Below are 22,123 nucleotides of genomic sequence, written 5' to 3'. Positions count from 1 at the left end.
AGGATCTATCCAATAAGAGGACCTAACAATCATGAATATTTATGCCCCTAATGTGGGAGCTGCCAAGTATATCAATCAATTAATAATCAAACTAAAGACATACTTAGATAATAATACACTAATACTGGGAGACTTCAACACGGCACTTTCTGCAAATGACTGATATTCTAAGCACAACATCTCCAAAGAAACAAGAGCTATATATATTTTAAAGATTTTATTTATTTATTCATGAGGAGGAGGGGCAAGATGGCTGAAGAGTAGGGTCCCCAAATCACCTGTCTCCACCAAATTACCTAGATAACCTTCAAATCATCCTGAAAATCTACGTATTTGGCCTGAGATTTAAAGAGAGAACAGCTGGAATGCTACAGTGAGAAGAGTTCGTGCTTCTATCAAGGTAGGAAGACGGAGGAAAAAAGAAATAAAAGACATCCAAGGGGGAGGGGCCCCGCGAGGAACACGGCTAAGGCCGGGGCGAGTGTCCCCAGGACAGGAGAGCCCCGTCCCGGAGAAGCAGGAGCTGCACCAATCTTCCCCAGCGGAAAGGCGCTCGCAGGGAATTGGAGCAGGACCCCAGGAGGGCGGGGATGCCCTCAGGCTCCCTGGGACACTAACAGACACCTGCGCGCCCAGGAGAGTGCGCCGAGCTCCCTAAGGGCTGCAGCGCGCCCGACTTGACCCAGGAGCAGCTCGGAGGGGCTCGGGCGGGAGCAGCTCTGAGGCGGCTCCGGCAGAGGAAGAGTTTCCGTGCGGAGGGGGCTGCGCGGCTCCGGGAGCAGCTCGGAGGGGCTCGGGCAGCGGCTCGGCAGAGAGGCGGCTGCGCCACCGGGAGCGCGAATCCAACAGCGCAGGCCCGGGAGCACAGGGCGCGGGACAGCCCAGGATCCGGCCTCCCCCTCGGGACAGACAGAGGCCGGGAGGGCCCAGGACAGCAAGGACGCTCCTGCCCCGACCTGAGCAGATCAGCGGCCCCGCCCTGGAGCCTCCAGGCCCTGCAGGCGGAGAGCTCCGGAGTTATTGTGGGAGCTGAATCCAGGGCTCCAGGGCCCTGCCACTGCGGTTGTTCCTCCTGGGGCCTCAGGGGGTAAACAACCCCCACTGAGCCCTGCACCAGGCAGGGGGCAGAGCAGCTCCCCCAAGTGCTAACACCTGAAAATCAGCACAACAGGCCCCTCCCCCAGAAGACCAGCTAGAAAGACAAGTTCCAGGGGAAGTCAAGGGACTTAAAGTATACAGAATCAGAAGATACTCCCCCGTGTTTTTTTTTTTGTTGTTGTTGTTGTTGTTGTTTTTTGCTTTTTGATTTCTGTTTGCTTCCCCCACCGTTTTTCCCTTTCTTTTTCTCTTTTTCTTCTCTTTTTTCTTTTTCTCTTCCTTTTTACTTTTTTCCTTTTCTCTTTTCTTTCCTTCTTTCTCTCTCTTTTTCTCCTTTTCCCAATACAATTTGTTTTTGGCCATTCTGCACTGAGCAAAATGACTAGAAGGAAAACCTCACCTCAAAAGAAAGAATCAGAAACAGTCCTCTCTCCCACAGAGTTACAAAATCTGGATTACAATTCAACGTCAGAAAGCCAATTCAGAAGCACTATTATACAGCTACTGGTGGCTCTAGAAAAAAGCATAAAGGACTCAAGAGACTTCATGACTGCAGAATTTAAATCCAATCAGTCAGAAATTAAAATTCAATTGAATGAGATGCAATCCAAACTAGAAGTCCTAACAACGAGGGTTAAGGAGGTGGAAGAATGAGTGAGTGACATAGAAGACAAGTTGATGGCAAAGAGGGAAACTGAGGAAAAAAGAGACAAACAATTAAAAGACCATGAGGTTAGATTAAGGGAAATAAACGACAGCCTGAGGAAGAAAAATCTACGTTTAATTGGGGTTCCCAAGGGCGCCGAAAGGGCCAGAGGTCCAGAATATGTATTTGAACAAATCCTAGCTGAAAACTTTCCTAATCTGGGAAGGGAAACAGGCATTCAGATCCAGAAAATAGACAGATCCCCCCCCTAAAATCAATAAAAACCATTCAACACCTCAACATCTAATAGTTAAGCTTGCAAATTCCAAAGATAAAGAGAAGATCCTTAAAGCAGCAAGAGACAAGAAATCCCTGACTTTTATGGGGAGGAGTATTAGGGTAACAGCAGACCTCTCCACAGAGACCTGGCAGGCCAGAAAGGGCTGGCAGGATATATTCACGGTCCTAAATGAGAAGAACATGCAACCAAGAATACTTTATCTAGCAAGGCTCTCATTCAAAATGGAAGGAGAGATAAAGAGCTTTCAAGACAGGCAGGAACTGAAAGAATATGTGACCTTCAAACCAGCTCTGCAAGAAATTTTAAGGGGGACTCTTAAAATTCCCCTTTAAGAAGAAGTTCAATGGAACAATCGACAAAAACAAGGACTGAATAGATATCATGATGACACTAAACTCATATCTGTCAATAGTAACTCTGACTGTGAACGGGCTTAATGACCCCATGAAAAGGCGCAGGGTTTCAGACTGGATAAAAAAAGCAGGACCCATCTATTTGCTGTGTACAAGAGACTCATTTTAGACAGAAGGACACCTCAAGCCTGAAAATAAAAGGTTGGAGAACCATGTACCATTCAAATGGTCCTCAAAAGAAAGCAGGGGTAGCCATCCTCATATCAGATAAACTAAAATTTACCCTGAAGACTGTAGTGAGAGATGAAGAGGGACACTATATCATACTTAAAGGATCTATCCAACAAGAGGACTTAACAATCCTCAATATATATGCCCCGAATGTGGGAGCTCCCAAATATTTAAATAAATTAATAACCAAAATGAAGAAATACTTAGATAATAATATACTTATACTTGGTGACTTCAATGTAGCTCCTTCTATACTCGATAGGTCTTCTAAGCACAACATCTCCAAAGAAACGAGAGCTTTAAATCATACACTGGACCAGATGAATTTCACAGATATCTACAGAACTTTACATCCAAACTCAACTGAATACACATTCTTCTCAAGCGCACATGGAACTTTCTCCTAAATAGACCACATACTGGGTCATATATCGGGTCTGAACCGATACCAAAAGATTGGGATTGTCCCCTGCATATTCTCAGACCATAATGCCTTGAATTTAGAACTAAATCACAAGAAGTTTGGAAGGACCTCAAACACGTGGAGGTTAAGGATCATCCTGCTAAAAGATGAAAGGGTCAACCAGGAAATTAAGGAAGAATTAAAAAGATTCATGGAAACTAATGAGAATGAAGATACAAGCATTCAAAATCTTTGGGACGCAGCAAAAGCAGTCCTAAGGGGGAAATACATCGCAATACAAGCATCCATCCAAAAACTGGAAAGAACTCAAATACAAAATCTAACCTTACACATAAAGGAGCTAGAGAAAAAACAGCAGACAGATCCTACACCCAGCAGAAGAAAAGAGTTAATTAAGATTCGAGCAGAACTCAACGAAATCGAGACCAGAAGAACTGTGGAACAGATCAACAAAACCAGGAGTTGGTTCTTTGAAAGAATTAATAAGATAGATAAACCATTAGTCAACCTTATTAAAAAGAAGAGAGAAAAAAAAAAGAAGAGAGAGAAGACTCAAATTAATAAAATCATGAATGAGAAAGGAGAGATCATTACCAACACCAAGGAAATACAAATGATTTTAAAAACATATTATGAACAGCTATACGCCAATAAATTAGGCAATCTAGAAGAAATGCACGCATTCCTGGAAAGCCACAAACTACCAAAACTGGAACAGGAAGAAATAGAAAACCTGAACAGGCCAATAACCAGGGAGGAAATTGAAGCAGTCATCAAAAACCTCCCAAGACACAAAAGCCCAGGGCCAGATGGCTTCCCAGGGGAATTCTATCAAACGTTTAAAGAAGAAACCATACCTATTCTACTAAAGCTGTTTAGAAAGAAAGAAAGAGATGGAGTACTTCCAAATTCGTTCTATGAATTAATTAATTCCAAAACCAGACAAAGACCCCGCCAAAAAGGAGAATTACAGACCGATATCCCTGATGAACATGGAAGCAAAAATTCTCAACAAGATACTAGCCAATCGGATCCAACAGTACATTAAAAAAATTATTCACTATGAAAATTATTCACCATCCATAAGTCGGATTTATCCCCAGTAGCCGCCTCTCCGCGGAGCCGCCGCCCGAGCCCCTCAGAGCTGCTCCCAGGGCCGCGCAGCCCCCTCCGCGCAGAGCTGCCAGCCGAGCCCCTCCGAGCTGCTCCTGGGTCCAGCCGTGAGCGCTGCAGCCCTTAGGGAGCTCGGCGCACTCTCCTGCGGACGCCGCAGGTGTCTGTTAGTGTCCCAGGGAGCCTGAGGGCATCCCCGCCCTCCTGGGGTCTTGCTCTAACTTCCTGCGGGCGCCTTTCCGCCCGGGAAGATTGGTGCAGCTCCTGTTTCTCCAGGACGGGGCTCTCCTGTCCTGGGGGCACTCGCCCGGGCCTTAGCCCGGCTCCTTGCGGGGTCCCTCCCCCGTGGATGCCTTTTGTTTCTTTATTTCTTTTTTCCCCCGTCTTCCTACCTTGATAGAAGCGCGAACTCTTCTCAGTGTAGCGTTCCAGCTGTTCTCTCTTTAAATCTCAGGCCAAATTCGTAGGTTTTCAGGATGATTTGAAGGTTATCTAGGTAATTTGGTGGGGACAGGTGATTTGGGGACCCTACTCCTCCGCCATCTTGCCCCTCCCCTCACCACTACTTTTCAGCATTTTACTGGAAATTCTAGCTAATGCAATAAGACAAAACATAGAAATTAAAGGAATACAGATTGGGAAAGAAGAAATGTAACTATCTTCTTACGTGTAGATAACATGTGTAGAAAATCCAAATTCACACACACACACACACACACACACACACACTGGAACTAAAACAATTTTAGCATAGTTGCAGGTTACAAAGTTTTTGTCCATTGCTTTTCTATATACCAGCACTAAACAAATACAATTTGAAATTTAAAACACAGTACTGTTTACTTAGACACCTCCCAAAATGAAATACTTAAGTATATATTTAATTATATATATATATATATCAGATCTATTTGAGGAAAAATTTTAAGTTATGATAGAAATCAAGACTCAGTATCTTCAAGGTGTCTGCTATTTGCTACATGATTGATAGGCTGAATATATCCTAATCAAAATCCCAGGAACTTATTGTTGTGTATCAAAAAATTGCTTCTAAATTTTATACGGAGGGACAAGAGACCCTACATTCTCAACATGTTACTCTAGGAGAAGGACAAACTTGTACGAATAATACGATCAAGACATTATTTTTTAAAATTTTATTTATTTATTCATGAAAGACACACACAGAGAGAGAGAGAGAGAGGCAGAGACACAGGCAGAGGGAGAAGCAGGCTCCATACAGGGAGCCCGATGTGGGACTCAATCCCAGGTCTCCAGGATCACACCCTGGGCTGAAGGCGGTGCTAAACCGCTGAGCCACCCGGGCTGCCCAAGACTTACTTTAAAACTCCAGTAATCAAGATACTCTGGTATTATCCAAAAAGTAGACAAAACACTAATTTAATAGAATAGATAGCCAGAAGTAGACCCAAATAGTGGGATGGACAAGGAGCCCGATGCAGGGCTCCATCCCATGACTCTAGTATGATCTCCTGAGCTGAAGGCAGACACTCAACCACTGAGCGACCCAGGCATCCCCGCTATTCATTTTAAATTTTAGTATACAAATCTATGTCATGACATCAGTGTGGTTTTTGTCTAAGGATAGAGCCATCAATTAATGGAACAGAAAAGAGATCACAAGTTGACCTACACAAATATGGTTCATAGATATTTTATAGAGGGTTTGAAGTTGATTTAAGGAAATAGTTTTCATTGAAACAAATGGTTCTGGTATTCACTGGCTATCTATACATTAGAAAGTCAACCTTGACAAAATTCACCTAGAAAAAATTAATGCACATTGTAAAAAATTAACTGTTGATCATATACTAAATGTAAAAGTAAATAAATCTGTAATCTTTTGCAATAGAACAGAAAAATCTTTCCATGGGTTAGGCAATGAATTCTTCAGTAGGACACCAAAAGCATTATCCAGAAATGAGAAAAATAGTTAAATTTGACTTTATCAAAATGAAAACTTTTTTCTCAAGGAACGGTGCTAAGAAAATGGAAAAAAGCCAGTAGGAGTGTAGGTTTGCAACTCATTTATCTGATAAACAACATCTATGTAGAATATATGAAACACTTCTAAAACTCAACAACATTAGAAGCAGCAGCCCACTTATTTATTATTTTTAAAAAGACGTATTTATTTTAGAGCCAGAGAACACCAGTGGGGGGAAGGGCAGATGGAAAGAATCTCAAGCAGGCTCCCTGCTAAATGTCGAGCTGGACTCAGACTCAAGACCTGAGATCATGACCTGAGCTGAAACCAAGAGTCGCAGACTTAACTGACTGAGCCACCCAGGCACGGGAGAAGCCCACTTTTTAAAATGCACATCAGTGCAATAGATGCATAGAATCACTTGGCAAAATCCACGTCCTGTTTGTGTTAAAAAACATTTCACAAACTATGAATAGAAAGTAAGTTTCTCCACTGAATAATAGATATTTAGAAATAACCTGCAACTAAGAAACAACGTTAAATGACTGAGTACTTTCCCCTTGAGATCAGGAACAAGACATGAATATCTGCTCTCACTACTTCTTTTTGACATTATACTAGAAGTTTCATTCAGGTTATTTATGGCAGAAAAACAAATTGCATCTAGATTGGAAAGGAAGAAAAACTATATTCACAGATGAAATGGCCTTGTATGTAGAAAGTCTTAGGTAACAACATAAAATTGGATCTAATGATTTTAGATTACAGAATATAGGAAAGTAAGTTGTATTTCTCTATATAGCAGTGAACAATCTGAAAATGAAACTAAGAAAATTTCATTTATGATAGTATCCAAAAGAATAAAATACTTAGGTATAAATTGAACAAAAGAAGTAAGACTTCTACACTGAAAACCAGGAAAACCACATTACAAGAAATTTGAGAAGTAAATTGACAAGACATCTTGTTCATGAATTGGAAGAATTACTAATGTTAAGGTGGTGTCATGGATTGAATTATGTACCCCTAAAAGATGTATTAATTTTGTAACTTCTGTTTCTTATGAATTTGACCTTAGGTGGAAATAGGGTCTTTGCAGATGTCATTAAGTTAATATGAGGTCATTTTGGAGTAGGTTGGGGCTTTAATCCAGTGTGACTGCTGTACCTATCAGAAGAGGAGAGGAAACTCAGAGACAGATACTCAGGGGAAATGCCATGTGATTACAAAGGCAGAAACTGGAGTACTGTTTCTACAAGATCAAGAACACTAAGGATTGCTAGCTACATCAGAAGCTTAGAGAAATGCAGAATATTTTCTCCCTTCCAAAGAAGCATGGCTATGAATATTTTGATTTCAGACTTCTGTCCTCCAGAACTGTGACAGAATTAATTTCATTTTCTTTAAGCTGACAACTTCATTTTAGACTTCTAGTCTCCAGAACTGTGGAAGAACCAATTTTTCTTGTTTTAAGCTTTCCAGTTGGTAGTTTGTTAGGCATCTCTAGGAAATGAATACAATTGGCAATATTCTCCAAATTGATTGAGAGATTTAGTGCAGTCTTATGTCACTGTTCCAACTGGCATTTTTCTAGAAATTGGCAAGCTGATTCTAAAATTCACATGGAACTATGGATACAGAATAAACAAAAAGCAATCTTTTTTAAAAAAAGATTTTATTTATTCATGAGAAGCACAGGGACGAAGAGACATAGGCGGAGGGAGAAGCAGGCTCCCCACAGGGAGCCTGATGTGGGACTCAATCCCAGAATTCTGGGATCACACCCTGAGCCGAAGGCAGACGCTCAACCACTGAGCCACCCAGGCGTCCCTGACAAAAACCAATCTTGAAAAAGGACTGCAATAGAGAACCTCTTTATTTTAATATTTAGTACAAAAATCCAGTAATTAAACATAGTAATATTGTAAGGATAGACACATAGGTTACATAGGCATATGGAAGTATGTAATTGAAAGTTCATGAATATACTTGCATATATATGATTAATTGATATCTGACAAGGGTATCAAGACCATGCAGTAGAGAACAATAATCTTTCAACAAATAATGTTGAGACAAGAGGATATCCTCATTCCAAATGAATGAAGTTGGTCCAGAGACTTAACACTGAAAAATGATGACAGCATGAATCAAATACCTAAATTTAAGAGCTGAAATTACCAAACTTTTAAAACAGTTGTACATCTTCATGACCTTGGATCTGATATGACATATAGAACACAATTAGCCAAAGACAAAATACATAAAATTCATCAAAATCAATAACTTTTATGTTTGAAGAGACTGTCAAAGAGAAATTATAATAAAAAAAATACTTGGTACAATATAGATGAATTTGAAAATATGCAAGTGACAGAAGCCAGGCACAAAATGCCATTTAGTATGTGACAGATAACACACAAAAGGTAGTTGTCAGAGACTAGCAGAAGTGATAGTGGGTAATGAAAAGGGTTAATTTTATGGTATATGAATTATGTCACAATAAAGCAAATGTACAAAAATAGAAATACATTTATTAAAGATATATAAGCAATAGAAAAATACTTAGTACTCATTTGTCATTAAGGAAACAATTAAAATTCACTGTGCTATCACTAAACATCTAGAATGGCTAAGAAAAAACAACATTTCCAAGTGCTGTTAAAGATTCAGAATAAATGGAAGTTGTATGCATTGCTTATCAAATGGAACAGGCACTTTGTAAAAGCAACTTGTCAGTTTCTTATAAATCTTTTTTTAAAGGGATGCCTGGGTGGCCAGTGGTTAAGCGTCTGCCTTGGGCTCAGGACATGATCAGTGTTTGGACAAGCTGATGTCAACATACAAAGAAATGAAGTTGGACCCTTACCTTACACCTTCAATTTTTTTTTTAAAGATTTATTTATTCATGAGAGATACAGAGAGAGAGAGAGGCAGAGACACAGGCAGAGGGAGAAGCAGGCTCCATGCAGGGAGCCCGACATGGGACTCGATCCCAGGTCTCCAGGATCACACCTCAGGCTGCAGGCAGCACTAAACCGCTGCACCACCAGGGCTGCCCTACACCTTCAAAATTAACTCACAATGCATCAGCATCCCAAATAAAGAGTTGAATCTCTATAACTTTTAGTAGAAAACAGGAATAAATCTTCATGACCTTGGATTTGTTTTTTTTTTTATTTTTTTTATTTATTTATGATAGTCACACACAGAGAGAGAGAGGCAGAGACACAGGCAGAGGGAGAAGCAGGCTCCATGCACTGGGAGCCCGACGTGGGATTTGATCCCGGGTCTCCAGGATCGCGCCCTGGGCCAAAGGCAGGCGCCAAACTGCTGCACCACCCAGGGATCCCATGACCTTGGATTTGATGATAGTATCTTAATTGTGATTATTAAAGCAGAAGCAAAAAGAGAAGTATTTGATTTTATCAAAATTTAATGCTTTCATGCATCAAAGGACATTACCAAGAAAGTAAAAAGACAATATGCTGAAGATGAGAAAATATTTACAAAGCATATATAAATAAGGGCCTAACGTCAAGAATGTATTGTATATTTTTTAAAACCTGCTAACATCTCAACAACAAGTTGACAACTCAGCTAAAATGAGCAACATTTTGTGGCACCTGGGTGGCTCAATCCATTAAGCCATCTGCCTTTGGCTCAGGTCATCATCCTGGTATTCTGAGATTGAGCCCCACCTTGGGCTCCCCACTCAGTGGGGTGTCTACTTCTCCCTGTCTTTCTGCCCCTCCCTGTACTTGTGAGCACTTCCTCTCTCTCAAATAAATAAAATCTTTAAAAAATAAAATAAAAATGGAGACTCTTGGGTAGCCCAGTTGTTGAGCAGCTACCTTTGGCTCAGGTCCTGATGCTGGGGTCCTGGGATTGAGTCCCACATCGGGCTCCCTGTGGGAAGACCGCTTCTCCCTCTGCCTCTGTCTCTGCCTTTCTCTGTGACTCTCAGGAATAAATAAATAACAGCTTAAAAAAAACGAAGGAAACATTTTGAAAAGACATTGTTTCAGAATAAATGTACAAGTGGACAAAAAACACAGGAAAGATTCTTCATATTAGACATAAGTGAGGTGCAACTGAGAACAACAATGAGATCATTTCACATCCACTAATTTGTAATTCAAAAAACATGAAAAATAAGTGTTGACAACAATGAACATAAATTGAAACCTGTCTACATAACTGCTATGGTTCAGCTGCTATAGAATAAAGTGCAGATGTCCAAAATAAAAATTGGTACATGCATAAAATGGAATATTATTCAATCACAAAAAGTCATGGATTACTGATAGATGCTGTAGTGCAGATGAAGTTAACAAAATTATGCTAAGTGAATGAACTATCCACAAAAGGTCACATGTTGTATGATTCCATACATATAGATAATTCCTTTGAAAGAGTTTTGGTTGGTGGCTGCCAGGACCTGGAGGAGAGGGAGTGTGGAACATTAAACTGTTTAATGACCGTAGTGTTTTACTTTTGAGTGAGGTAAACATTTGGTAACTAGATTGTGTGCATGTGCTTTAATGCTACTAAGTTGTTTACTTTAAAATTGTTACTTTAACGTTATATGGATTTCATATTAGAAAATTATGTTTTAAAATATAATCTGCCAAAAAGAATATCCTACTACCACATAAGTTCCCTAGTGAGTTCTTTCAGATATTAAAGAAGAATTAATACCTCCCTTCAACCTCTCTCAGAAAATAGAACTAAGGGAACTCTTTAACTCATTTTGAGACATTTCTGTCATACCAATGTCAGACAAACACAAAGACAAAACCTATAGGTCAGTGTGCCTTATGATTATAAATGCCAAAAACCTTAATAAAGTACAAGTAAACTAAGTGTAGCAACACATTAATATTAATATATAATATTTCTATTAGCTCATACATTTATTTTATTGATTTTAATTTTTGTAATGGGTATGAGGTAAAGGCCCAACTGCATTCTTTTCTAAGTTGCTCTGCAGTTGTTAAAGGACCATCTGTTGAAGACATTATTCTTTGATAATTGAATGGTCTTGGCAATCTTCTAAGAATCCATTAGCCAGAGATGTATGGGAATATTTCTGGACTCTCATTTTATTACTTTGAACTATATGTCAATCCTTATGCAAATAACATGCTGCTTAGATTACTATAATTTTGTTGTAAGGTTTGAAAAAAGGAAGTGTCATCTAAATTTGTTTTTCAGGATTGTTTACGCTATTCATGGTCCTTTGCAATTTTGTATCTATTTTAGGATGAGCTTTTCCATTTTTGGGAAAGAGACAGTTGAGATTTCAATGAGGATTGCATTAAATCTGTATATCACTTTAAGGACTGACATATTGCTAAATTATGCTTTCCAGTAAATGAACACAGGATGTCTTTCCACTTGTTTAGTTTTTTTAAATTTCTTTCAACAAAGTTTTGTAGAAGCAAATTTATAAGCTTCCCATCTACTTGAATAAATGTACCCTATTTTATTCTTCATGCTAATACTGCAAATGGAATTGTTCCCTTATTTTCTTTTTTGCATTGTACATTGCCAGTGTATAAAAATACAACTGATTTTTGTTTTGCATATGCTCTGAAACTCGAATTTCTTCAAAGATCTGTTAGTTTTTTATACAGATTCTTTAGGACTTTCTACATGTAAGACCAGGTAAGAATAGACAGTTTTACTTCTTCCATTCCAACTGTATTCTTTTTCTTGCCTGATTGTTCTGGCTACAACTTCTAGCACAAAGCTAAATATAAGTGGCATCCTAGTTTTATTTGTGGTAATAAAGAGACAACAGACTTTTCCCATTAAGTATGTTAGCTGTTTATTTCAAAAATGCCTTTCATCCTGTTGAGGAAATTCCATTCTATTCCTAGTTTGTAGAACTTTGTGTATCATGAAAGGGTATGGATTTTGGCTAATGGTTAACCTGAAACAAATTATAATGTGGTTATTTTCCTTTGTACCATTAATGTGGTGTATAAAATTAATTTACATATGTTGAACCACCTTTGCAATTCTGGAAAAAATCCCATTTTGCTCATAGGGCATAATCCTTTTAATGTGTTGCTACATTTGGTTTACTTGTACTTTATTATGGTTTTTGGCATTTATAATCATAAGGTACACTGACCTATACGTCCTCAAGTTCATTTGGCAACAGAGAAATAACAAAAACTACAAGCAATACTAATATTCACCCTCTAGAATGTCTAGAATAAAACGGATTTAGGATGCCAAATATTGGTGAGTGTTGTGCTAACAAATATCTTCCATAGAGTAATGGTGGAAGTATAATTGGTGAGTCATGTGGGAAGACCTTTTAATGATATGTTTTAAAGCCGAACATGCACATATCCTGTCATTCCAAAATTTCACTTCTATGTATATGACCACAAAGATAGGTACGTATATGTTCACCTAAAGCCATGTGTTAACTACAAAAAAAAAAAAAAAAAGCCATGTGTTAATGTCTATAGCATTACTATTGACAATAGCTCTAAACTGGAGAACATGCAAATGTCTATCAACAGATTAGATATGTTAATTTTGGTGGTGTTTCCTTTTAGTGGGTTATGATAATAAAAAATAATGAATTGTGACTATGTCATGCATGTATCCCACATTCTTTTCAGCAAAGCAGCAGAATGTATTAACAAAAAGTCAGGATAGTGGTTCCTCTGGGTGAAAATATAATTACAGTAGAATACATGCCACTTTAGTGATACTGGAAATGTTTTCTTCCTTAAGGTTGTTAAATTAGTCTTTAAATATACATATAATTTATACTGTCTTCTGTGTATCATAGTTTGTAATGTAATTTTTAAAACTACATTAAAATAAAATACCAATTACTGAGGATCCTCCCCAGAATGTACTCTATATTCTTAAATCAGCTTCAAAGTGGAATCATTATTTCTTTTTTGATGAACACCTATGAAGCACTTCAAGCATATGGTCACCATTTTCCTTATTTTTTGATTAAATTAGTTGCACTGATAGGCATAAGCTATTTAACCATTGACAAACTACTTTTTTCTCCTTAATCATTGTTTCATGTTTGTAAGTATATATATATATTGATGAACACTAATGATTTAAATATGAATCAAATGTGATAATACCTCCCTGCTCAGTGGGGAGCCTGCTTCTCCTTCTCCCTCTGCTGCTCCCCCTGCTCATGCTCTTTCTCTCACTGATAAACAAATATGACAATACAATAGATGTTCTCTGTTTTATGTGAATGTGAAAGTGTACAACAGGGAAAATACTGAGTGTGGACACTAGTATTAGTACAAGAAAATTGAAAAAATAGTACAAGTCATTGTAGAAGTACTGTAAATTACAGTGAGTCTTGCAAATCACTTAACCATTCATTACTTGTTACCATGCAGGAAAAAAATCATATTTGGTCCATATTCACTTCAGTTGATATGTGCAGTCTTCTCTGTTGCTTATATAATTGTTAAAAATTCCTTAGTATCTAGATTGTTTAGATTATTTTCTTCCCACAGTGGTGAGATTTTAAAAGTAGTCTAGAAATTTGGTTAGATCTACCTTCTTTGTCAGTAAGAGAAGAAATTTATTAGCAAGCGCAAGTTAATTTTTAGCAATAGGAAAAATCGTCAAGTTTGATGGTATAATGGAATTCAATAATTAGGAAAAGGAAGCATTTTAGGGTATGCTGTAATAAGTAAGTACTGTGATGTATAAATGTTGGACAAAAGTAGTTTTTAGAGTGAAATATGAAAGGTTTAAAAAGTTGAAATTAGGGATCCCTGGGTGGCGCAGTGGGGGATCCCTGGGTGGCGCAGCGGTTTGGCGCCTGCCTTTGGCCCAGGGCGCGATCCTGGAGACTCGGGATCGAATCCCACGTCGGGCTCCCGGTGCATGGAGCCTGCTTCTCCCTCTGCCTGTGTCTCTGCCTCTCTCTCTCTCTCTCTCTCTCTATGTGACTATCATAAATAAATAAAATTTAAAAAAAAGTTGAAATTAAAAAGCAAGCCCTATCCTCTACTTATTGAGACACTTTATTGCAACTCTTGATCTTTGGGTTGTGAATTTGAGCCCCATATTGCGCAGCGGTTTGGCGCCTGCCTTTGGCCCAGGGCGCGATCCTGGAGACCCGGGATCGAATCCCACGTCGGGCTCCCGGTGCATGGAGCCTGCTTCTCCTTCTGCCTATGTCTCTGCCTCTCTCTCTCTCTCCCTCTCTCTCTCTGTGACTATCATAAAAAAAAAAAAAAATTGAGCCCCATATTGGGCATAGAGGTTACATAAACAAACAAAAGTAATGTAGTCCTTTAAAAAAAAAAGGAAGGAATAAAAAGAAGTTCAAAAGAAAAATTTGCTTTACCCAAGAAGGAATTTTAGTTTGAGAATCTAAAAAACATATCTAATGTCCTCCCTTTAAACTTTAAGATGCCAATTTGATTAATTCCTCAGATAAAGATAATAGCTTTGAAAGAATAAAGTATCAAAAAATTGACAATGGTAATAATAAAAACTTGTGAAATTGAGGTGTTTCCATTTTTTAAATGGCACTGTAAGGATTTTGTGAATCCACTCTCCAGTGAAACAAATATAACTGGTGAAGATGAGCAAAATTTACAACAGTTTAACACTTCTTGAAATTCTAATGGCATACAGCAAATGAAAAAATTTTGAGAATTGTACAAAAACTGAATAAAAACAAGACTATGGCATTTGAACCACCACTCAGTCCTCCCATCTCAATTCACGAAGACGGTCACCGCTCCAAGTATTTGCTATGAGGAATACAGGGATCCCTCTTTTTCGCTAACAGTTGAGGTCTATAGTCCAGAATGGAGTGATGTCACAATTTCTTATCCCCACAGCTCGGTTTTATAGAGGCTCAATTTCAGGTAATTGTAGCTGATAGGAAGAGGACTTCTGTTCTCCCAACCCAGACAAATACTGCAGAAGCTCTTCCTCATGTCTGATATGCTCAGAATACTGAGCCTCTTCTCCTCACCCCAGGTTATTTGGACCATTGAAGTACCATACCAGGTGAAGCAAGTTGAGAAGAACAAGCTAATCCTTATAAATTTGGGCTGTTACTTTGAGGAAAGGTAGTCACTGTTCCCTCTCCCCCACTCCCTGCCACACACAGCCTAGTGGACCTGGATGATAAATTGCTGAGTAGAACAGGCAGAACAGGAGAATAGGGAGTTCTTTTATTTAAAAGAGCATGAGGATGTTCAAGCCTATGGGCAGTCTCAAAAAATGATAATTCAGTGGTAAGTAATTAGCTGGAAGTTTAATGAGAGCAACCTGCTAAGCTGTAGGCTAGCTAATTTCCCACGGAACCATGTGTGAAGAGTTAAGAACAGCATTCTTATAGTAAGAACAAAGACTGGCATCATAAACTGCCCCTGCAAATGGCTCGAGTTTAATTGGATTAGGATATACACTAAGATATGCCCCCAGAGCATTGTTACAAACAATAGGAAAATTAACTTACAATTAGTGTAGGCTAGCAGCTCAATATGTTCAAGAATAGAGAGAAATTGTGCACTGTCATCCTAGGATAATGGGCATTTCCAGGGCTGTGCTCTCTGAGGAGCAATATCATAGGCTCCCATCATATCATGGGAGAAATAGACTTCACTAAAAGTCCAGTCAATCACTAAACATATTAAAAATTTGAACAGTAAATACCAGTCCTGGATTAATTTTATGGTTAACTATCCAGTATTGCTACCATGTATCATTTATAATGCCTACTTTTGAGCTGAGAAAAAAAACTTGAGACATGCAAAGAAAAGGATGTGGCCATGTAGCAAGAGGTTGGCAACAGAACCCACATTTAAATCTGTTTTATCAGGGGCTCCCTGGGTGGCTCAGAGATTTGGCACCTGCCTTTGGCCCAGGGTGTGATCCTAGAGTCCCAGGATTGAGTCCCACATTGGGTTCCCCGCATGGAGCCTGCTTCTCCCTCTGCCTGTGTCTCTGCCTCTCTCTCTGTGTCTCTCATGAATAAATAAATAAAATATTAAAAAATAAATCTGATTTATCAGATAAATATTTTAAATCAGCTGTTACAGACATGTTCAAAGAACTAGAGGAAACCGTGCTTTAAAAGGTACAGGTATGAAGACAGTGTCTCATCAAATAGTATCAATAAATAAGTAGGGATTCTAGAAAAGAGCCATAAGGACAATCTGGAGTTGAAAAGTATAAACAAATAGAAAAAAATCACTTGTGAGTTTCAACAGTAATATGAATGGTTAGAATAAACAGTCAATGGGCTTGAACACAGATTGACAGACATACAGTTTAAAGAATACAGAAAGAAGGAAGAGCAGTCTCATAGAAATGTGGGATGCCATTGTGCATACCAACATATATATTATGCTGCTGCTAGAAATAGAGGGGAAAATATGGTTAGAAATGACATTTGAAGAAGTAATGCCTGAAAACTTCCAATTTTTTTTAAAGATTTTATTTATTTATGGAAGATGCAGAGAGCAAGAGACAGAGACACAGGCAGAGGGAGAAGCAAGCTCCATGCAGGGAGCCCGATGTGGGACTCGATCCTGGGACCCCGGGATCATGCCCTGGGCCGAAGGCAGACGCTCAACTGCTGGGCCACCCAGGCGTCCCAAAACTTCCAATTTTTTATGAAAAATATTAGCCTAAACATTCAAAGGAAATAATATTTTGAGACAAATGAAAACAAAACATGCCAAAAATTATAGGCTGCAGCTCCGAGAGAAGATTATAACAATAAATTCCTACATTAATAAAAAAGATCTCAACCTAACTCTACACCTTAAGAAATTAGACAAAGAGCAAACTAATGAGTTCAAAGAAGGAAGAATGTAATAAAGAGCAGATATAAATAAAATAGAGACTACAAAGACAACAGAAAAAATAATAAAACTAAGCTTTTTTAAAAAAGAGAAAATTGGAATACTAGATATTCTAACCAAGAAAAAAGAAAGGACTCGTTAATAAACAAAAGAGACATTACAACTGATACCACAAAAGTACAAAGGACCGTAAGTGGCTACTATGACAATTATATGCTAACAAATTGGATAACCTAGGAAAATGTATAAATTAATTCTGTTTTTGGTCTGAAGGTATCACTAGTATAGAACTGTAAATGAGCAAAAATAGAAAATCTCAGAGAATCCTTATCTTTCTGGTCAGTTGATTGGCTATTGGGCACTTGTAAGCTGAGGCATACAGGAAAAATTCTTATTCACATTTATTCTCCACATCTCTCTCTATCTCTCCCTTCTGGCCTCCTCCTCCCGGATTTTCCCTAAGAACAGTTAGACTTTCGGAAGTGCATCATGGTGATGGCTGAGGCACTGAAGTCTGCAGGAGGAAAAGCCATCTTTATTGGAGCAACTTGCAAAAGGGTACCCTGTAAATAGAAGAGTCCATAGAATTCCTGTTAATTCTCTTTATTTTGTTGCTTTTCCCAAAGGTTACTCCAATTGTGCAGATCTGCATTGCAACAAAAGTGGCTTAATATCCAGGGAAAGCATGTATCTAGTCTACTTTGGAGTGAGAAAAGGATGCCCCTTGGAGCTGGAGAATAGGGTAATTTTAGAGATGAGAGAGCTGGGGCACCTGGGTGGCTCAGTGGTTGAGCATCTGCCTTTTGCTCAGGGCGTGACCCCGGGGTCCTGGGATCAAGTCCCACATCAGAATCCCCACAGGGAGTCTGCTTCTCTCAGCCTATGTCTCTGCCTGCCTCTCTCTCTTTCTCTCTCTCAAGAATAAATAAATAAAATATTTTAAAAAATACAGATGAGAGAGCAAAAAAGGGATCTCCTTATTTTGTATAGGAACTGAGGCAGTTTGAGTTCATCTTCATTGTGAAGCTGAAGCTTCACATAATAGCCCAAATTAAACCTAGAAATAGCTTTGAGAATTTACAATTTGAAGCCCCACCCATGTTACAGATGAAACTCAGAATCATATGTGAGGTAGACCCAGATGATCATAGTAAGGACTGAAAACTAGATATTGGAAGCACATCTCATAAAAGGGGAAATAGAAGTTGTGCTCTGATCCTAACTGAATTGATTGCCTTTTTAAAAAGGCATTCACACATATTGTCCAGGAGAACTTTAAAGAGGTCAGATTCTTACAGTATAATATGCAAAATGCCCCACAATCCAAAAATACAAAGAACCAGGGAAATAATGACTTAGAAGTGACAATGAATAGATGCCAGACACAGGATATTACAGATTTTGGAATTACAGAGATTTTAAAGCAGCCATTAGTACTATAATCCATGGTATGTCAGTACTCTCAAGATGAATTAAAAAGAGAACTTTTTGGCCTAGAAAATAAAACTTAAAAAGAACCAGATAGAATTTATTAAACTGAAAAATACAATGTTTAAAATTCATTATAAAAGGTGAATGAGTGGGGCACCTGGGTGTTTTAGTTGGTCATGATCCCAGGGTCCTGGGATTGAGCCCCATGTTGGGCTTCCTGCTCAGTGGGGAGCCTGCTTCTTCCTCTCACTCTGCCTGCTGCTCCCCCCTACTTGTGCTCTCTGTCAAATGAATAAAATCTTTTAAAAATAAAAAAAAATAGTGAATGAGTTCAATAGCAGATTTAAGGTGACAGATGATCAGTGAACCTAGAAATTAGAAACTATCAAATCTGAAAAACATTTTGAAAAAAATTAGGGTTTCAAGGATCCATGTGACAGTTTCAAAAGGTTCAACATTTGTGTAATTGGAGTTCTAAAAGGATAGGAGAAAGAGATGGGCACAGAAAAAAATATTCAGGGAAAGAATTTCTAAAATTCAATTAAAGACAAATGTACATGTTCAAGAAGACTTGTGACCTTGAAGAGAACCCAAATGCATACCAGTACACAATGTAATCAAACTGATGAAAGTGAATGATGAAACAATCTTGAAAGTTCCTACCAAAATTCACTGTATTACGTATAGGATAACAGTAATTTTTTAAAAAAATATTTTCTTTATTTATTCATGAGAGACACAGAAGCAGAGATACGGGCAGAAGGAGGAGAAGCAGGCTCCCTACAGGAGCCCGATGCGGAACTCAATCCCAGAACTCCAGGACCACATCCTGAGCTGAAGGCAGATGCTCAACCACTGAGCTACTCAGGCGTCCCAACAGTAATTTTGAATGACTGTATTTCTTATCAGATACTATAGAGTCCAAAAGACGGGACATTTCTAAGGTGCTAAAGGTAAAAAATTAATCCAGAATTCCATAACAAGCAAAAATATCCTTTAAAAAGAATTCAAGATAAAGTTTTTCTCAGATGAAGGAAAAACTAGAGATATTTTTCATCATGGAAATGCTCTAAAAGAAATAATAATGAATATTCTTCAGATAATGATATCAAAGAGAAACTTGGTACTTCAGGGATAAAGTTTGAGCAACAGTAGTGGTAGATATCTGGACAAACAGGATAATTTTTTCTACTAATTCCTTTTATATGTGCCTGACTCTTGGAAATAAAATTACAATGTTATCTGGAGGGAGATTTCAATATATTTAGATGTAAAATGTATGAAAATTATTACATAATATAGGTGTTCTGAGATAACTTTAGCAGTGAGCAGGTTTTTTTAGTTTGTTTTTTACAGTGTCCAAGTAATGTTTTCTTCTGGGACAGAAGTCGGAATGTGTGAAACCTCTTAAAACATATAGATTACCCATTTTGGGAGAAGAGCCCAACAAGCCTTGTCAGATGGCATTAGTATTTTTAAGAAAGCAGAAAACCTGGCCCCTGGGTTATCTCATCTTTGCTTAAAACTGTTGCAGCTTTTTGGGAACCTTTATTTCCTGCTCCCCCATCTGAAGCAAAGCTTCAGGGAAAGCTGACTCAATGGGGTGCTTAAGTCACTAAGATTCCCTAATCTAGTCCCTGTAAGACAGTCAGGTCAGCTTCAACTCATTGGCCAGGATTGTTTGGAATGATAGAATTGCCCTAAGGTTCCAAATTGGAGGCAAACGCAAAGCCTCTGCAATCACTAATACATCCTGTGGTACCTGGATTAGTCCCTTGGGCCTATTGGAAAAGTCAATATATGGAGAAGCCAAAATATTCAGGTTTCCTAAACTTGAGATTCCTCACCTGATGCAAATCTATTACATGTGCAACAGAATCTATATAGACCACTTCTCTTTGCCCTCTTGGAATGTGGTGGGAGGCTTGAAGAACAGTGTAGACTCCTCATGAAATCAATGTGAAGATGCTTGTGCTTCTGTGTCATGAATAATAAAATCTTTTGTCACTGATGCATGATTCTGTCTTCTGCCAGAATTCATAAAACTGTGTCAAGCTTACTTTTAGCTTGCATGTATGGCAAAATCATAGTTCACAGTTTATGACACGGGAGATGGTAATAGGACATATGTGGTTCTAAGATTTGTAGGTTTTATTTAAGGTAGTAATATATTAATGTTTAGTACACAGGAAAATATTAGGTGTATGTATTGTAATCCTTAGAGAAACCTCTCAAAAAATATGAAGACATACTAAAACATTTATTAAAGTAGGATACTACAAAATATTCAAATAATCCAAAAGAATAGAAGAAAAATGAAATATTAGAGAGTGGAGAGATAAATAATAAAAGAATGAATATGTAGCAACCAAATAAATACATTCAAGGGCACCTGGGTGGCTCAGTTAAGCGTGTACCTTCAGCTCAGGTCATGATCCAGGGTCCTGGGATTGAGCCCCAAGTCTGGCTCCCTGTTCAGCCAGGAGCCTGCTTCTCTTTCTCCCTCTACCATTCCCCCTGCTTGTGTGCTCATGTGCTCTATCTCTCTGTCAAATAAATAAAATCTTAAAAAAAAAACCCAACCAAATACATTCATTTTACATGGTCTAGAACTTTTGGCTCAAGATTAGTGGAATAGATGCATTATGATATTTGCCAAAAATAACCTGGACATTACATATAAAAGATGTATAAAAAGACTGAAAAAGAAATGAATGTAGGGGTGCTTGGTTGGCTCAGTCAGTAGAACACACAATTTGTCATCTCACAGTCATGAGTTCGAGCCCCACGTTGGGTGTGGAGCCTACTTAAAACAAATGTAAATAAATTGTAAGTTAAGAAAGAATGAAGAAGAAACGAATGGACGTCAGCAAGAGATAGATGAGACCCAAGAAAAAACTAAATGGTGAGTTGCCTATTTTTGTTTTTCTTTTTCCTAATATATCTCAGGTTAAGTGCTAGGGAATCTGGCAAATAGATCTAAACAAAAATCAAAACAGAGAACCCTAAGAAAAGGGTTCTCTCTAGACAGTGTCAACCCATCAAATAAGAACTTTTAGATAGGGGCAGCCCCGGTGGCTCAGTGGTTTAGCACTGCCTTCAGCCCAGGGTGTGATCCTGGAGACCCAGGATCAAGTCCCACTTCAGGCTCCCTGCCTGGAGCCTGCTTCTCCCTCTTCCTGTGTCTCTGCCTCTCTCTCTCTCTCTCTCTCTCTCTCTGTCTCTCATGAATAAATAAATAACATTTTTTAAAGAACTTTTAGATAATATTACCCTGTTCCATCCAAACTTCAGGATAAAAATCAATCATTCCACACCCCCACAGTAAAGGGTGGGTGGATATCTAGCATTGCCGAGCTAGAATGAGCCTCTTATCCCCCCTCAACCAGTGTCAAGATGGTATCAGAGAAAACCCACTGGACAACAAAGTCTTTACTTCACAGTGGCAACACTAACCCCATCACAGCATAAGAGGAGGCCTTGCAGACATCTTGCGTTTATACTCACATCCAGCAATAATGAAGAGCTCTTCCCGCTCCTTGTTGGTTGTCAGATGAAGCCACGTACTTCGTACTTCGATGAAGCTATCCGGCCCTCATTAAGATGCACCCAACTTGGTATCTGTGGATGACATGTGTTGAGGAGTGTTAATTAAAATATGCTGTTCTCTCATACCTACATATGACCAGCAGTAATGAGCTTTCTCTCACTCTTGGAGTTTAAAGAATGCCAAA

At 38.6% G+C, this 22,123-nt stretch overlaps 1 long non-coding RNA gene across 3 annotated transcripts in view; it reads right to left on the bottom strand.

The window, feature by feature from the left end:
- Positions 1-22,123, bottom strand: part of LOC144309019 (uncharacterized) — a 174,674-nt gene that overhangs the window by 60,310 nt on the left and 92,241 nt on the right. Inside the window, exons 10-11 of one of the 3 annotated variants that reach the window (XR_013375178.1) lie at positions 21,897-22,010; positions 17,149-17,521 (exon numbers count right to left, since the gene is read on the bottom strand). This is a non-coding gene — a long non-coding RNA (uncharacterized LOC144309019). Of the gene's footprint in view, positions 1-17,148; positions 17,522-20,351; positions 20,367-21,896; positions 22,011-22,123 lie in introns of those variants that run through there. The other 2 variants (XR_013375179.1, XR_013375180.1) reach the window with 2 other exon arrangements.

The sequence above is a fragment of the Canis aureus genome, chromosome X (assembly GCF_053574225.1).
Source record: "Canis aureus isolate CA01 chromosome X, VMU_Caureus_v.1.0, whole genome shotgun sequence".
In the NCBI taxonomy this organism is placed as follows: domain Eukaryota; kingdom Metazoa; phylum Chordata; class Mammalia; order Carnivora; family Canidae; genus Canis; species Canis aureus.
Note: the sequence above shows the minus strand (reverse complement) of the source record. Positions and strands in the feature narration are given on the sequence as shown.